Raw genomic sequence first — 3,537 nt, forward strand, 5'->3', positions numbered from 1 at the left:
ATCACTATTGATCTGTTCAAGGTGACTTCAGGCTACCCAGGTCTCGCTCATGATGAAGAGGTTGGCTGAATCGTCAGGCGAGGAGACTTTCAGATAATTGGATGGGGAATGCCTTCTATCCGCCAAGAAACGAGGGTGCTGGCAGACAGCCTATTGCTAGCCTGCTTCGAATGGACCAGATGCTATTTTGGAGATGAGAAAAGGCATTCTTTTGACACCAGCAGTGCAGGGAGAAGAGAAAAATCAGTAAATGGGAATATTGACTTGTTCTCAATCAGGAATAGGAAGCAGATAAACCAGTGGGATGTTGTGAACTCCCTGTTATGCCATGTTTGCCTTCAGAAGTGTGCAGGGTAAAGGAGAGGAGGTGCGGGAGGAAGTGGAGACACGCTTGTCGGGCAGAATCCTCCCCACAAAGACGGCAGCCAAGGGTGAGACCTTGGAGTATGACTGCTGCCTCAGATCCCTGAAGCTGGATGTTTTTCAACAAAGAAATGGGGCCATCTGCTTCAAGCTGGCCCTGGCACCTAGGAGTCTTTCTTGGGGACAGCCTTGTACTCATATAGTGTGGTGCCATGGCTAGACATTGGAGAAAAATTATTTTTCAATGAATAGACACAGTAAAGACCGAATTAGAAGTTGCTCATTTTTATTTTGCAACTTACTAATAGGTTACTCTTATATTGCTCATTTGCAAAAATGATGTCTACCTCATAACCGCTGTTGCCTGGATTAAACGAGGTAGCGAATGCTTAGCATCTGTCAGTGCTTAGCACATAGACGGTGCTCAATAAAGCTGGAATTAGCATGACATGCCATTTCACCAGCTACAGGGAGGGTACCTTTTTCTTTTCTTTTTAGTTCAAACCCTTAGATCACCACTAGAGAGACTGTAACCATGCCTTCAAGCTAAAATCTTCATAGAGTCTCAGCTTGCTCCAATCTCTTCATTTTATAATCATAGCTATCAGGGCACTATGTGATGAAATGGGGCTTCAATATTTGACCGTCTCAAAGTTAGAATAATTACTTTTTAAAAAATAATTTCTATCATAAATATGTTCCTTCCATATGCCAGACTTGATACTGGGTACTATTTATGTAAAATCTCATTTAATTTTTTTAAACAGTTTTGCAAGTAACAATTAGCTCTGTAGATAAATAGAGGGTTTTATTAAAAAAATGGTATTATATTACTTGCTAATAAGTGACTGAAGCAGGAGATAAACCCACATAGATCTGACTCTGGAGCTCTAATTAGCATGAAACTAGTGTTAACCAAGACAGGTCAGGTAGCCTAGAACTGCCTGTTGACCCTGTAAACAGCTCACTCACTCCTCCTACCTCCTGGAAGGTACCTCCGTTAAACAGGGACTGTCCTAGCAGTAGGGGGAGGAGGTGGCCGCAGGCACAGATTAGGTAAGGAAAGCTTAGTCTTGCTTCTGGTGTGGGCCGAATGCTAAGTAGAAGGGATGCGCTCTCGCTCATCCTTGGAGCTGTGTGAAGATGCTGCCGGAAAACAACTGCTGATAAATCCTCTGAGTTTCCCAGGCAGAGGAAAACCCACTCTGTGCTGCTCGCGCGCCTGTGACAGAATGAGATGCTCCTCCGTCGCCATGGCAACAGCCAACACACCAGCATCCTGCAAGAGGCCAGAGCTGCTCTTTGGGGAGCCATGGTCTTAGCTGGGTGAAAACAAGAGTGGGGTATGCTGGGGGAGAGGCGGAGGGAGAAGTGTCTAATCGGCTAGAATTTTTGCTTGAATCTAGCTGGTTTCATGGCAATGGTGTTTACATGAGGTCCTTGCTACACTAAACCTCATACGTTTGCAAGACTCTGGTAATGAGAGGTGTCAAGAAAGCTTACAAGAAGAGCTCAGGAGGGCATGTTGTTTCAGCTATGGTTTCCAGTGAGTGCATTCATTTGGAAAGCTGCTGATGGATGGCGGCTTTCTTAGGATCCTGTCAGTTTATCCTAATGGAGAATCTCAAGGGCTTTGCATTCAGTCAGACCTGCTTCATTTTAGTTCTAAGAGCTAAACATCGGCAGGTATAACCTCTCTGATTCTCAATTGCTCTATCAGCAAAAGGGGGACATTCAACATCTCCCTTGTGGGGGATGGAATGAGATAGCACACGCACAGCGTCTGGCAGGAAGTCAGTATCTAATCATAGTTATTATTGGGTCCCCAACAAAGAGAGACTTGGCAAGGGGATTATCTCTGACTCCCTTACAATCTGAACCAACTTGAAACCAGAACCCATGTCGCCTAGGCTCGTCTCTTGCTCTCCAAAGCCATTTGTACTGTTTAGTGCTTGCTCCCCGGGTCCCACTCATGCCTGTATTCCCTGGCTCAGCCTGCTGACATCAGGTTTTGTTTGCTTGGTGAGACTCCACCCAGAGCATCTCACACCAGACCTTGGGGATCACCTGGCTCAACTCCCACACCCATATTTTCCACACTAGAAAACAGACAAGCGAGCGCGCGAGAGAGAGTAGAGCGCCTTGTTCAAGGTCACCCAGAAAGGTAGGAGCCATTAGTCGAAGCAGTTGCTGCATTTATTTTAACTGGCATGACTAAGCTTGAGAGTCACCGAGAGGGGGACAACCTTACACCCCACACCTGCCTGAGTTCTCTTGAGTGTTTAACGCTGGGATAATTATGTGTGGGAAGACTTTTTTTCTTCCTTTTTTTGGTAATTTCCTTGTGCTGGCAAGCTCTGTGTGATCCACTAGAGTTCGAAATATCAGCCGCGCTTTACAGTTTGTAAAATGCAGTCACTCAATCTTAATCTTCTCAAGAGTTGTAACAACTGTCAGATTCTTTCACAGCCGAGGAAACTGAGGCTGAGCGTGTGGTGGGTGAAGATAAGCACTTAACATGATTTAGGATTTGACTTAGCTTTCTGTGGTTATTAATTATGGCACACCAGCTCAGCTGATGTGGCCACCTTGACTGGATGCTGGGCCTAGCTGTCCTCTGCTGACTATTCAGAAGCAGAAAAGGAGGAAAGCCACGGGGCCCAGGCTAGGAGTGTCGAGAAGGCCCACCTCAGTGGAGTTGAAGGATTCTTGGGAGGTGCTCCAAAACACAAGGCAGTGCAGAAAAAACCATGATGTCTCTTCTGATAGAGCTTTGCCCTTTCCCACGTTCCTCTTAGGGCACACCACGGGAGGTGCCAGTCAGGTAGATACTACCACTTCCTGTTTGTGTAGGAAACAAGAGATCTCAGCAGCCTGTGGAGGACTTCAAAGCCAACAAGTTAGTGTCAGGTTAGGACAAGGGTGCACAACTTCTGAATCCCAAGCATTTCCATTTTTCTTTAGAGCAGATGTGTGCGAATGGGCTTTCTGAGCCTGGAAAGTGAGTGAGGGCTAAAAGTGGTGGTTTAGAAACCAGACAACAACATCTTGCTCAGTAGCTACTCTAACAGATTTTCCTATAAGCTAGGTTTCTGTACTCCCTTTCTCTTCCATTAGAAATTTAATAATAACAATAATTTAGTGTGTGTGTGTGTGTGTGTGTGTGTGTGTGTG

Source organism: Microtus ochrogaster, unplaced genomic scaffold (assembly GCF_000317375.1).
Source record: "Microtus ochrogaster isolate Prairie Vole_2 unplaced genomic scaffold, MicOch1.0 UNK1, whole genome shotgun sequence".
In the NCBI taxonomy this organism is placed as follows: Eukaryota; Metazoa; Chordata; class Mammalia; order Rodentia; family Cricetidae; genus Microtus; species Microtus ochrogaster.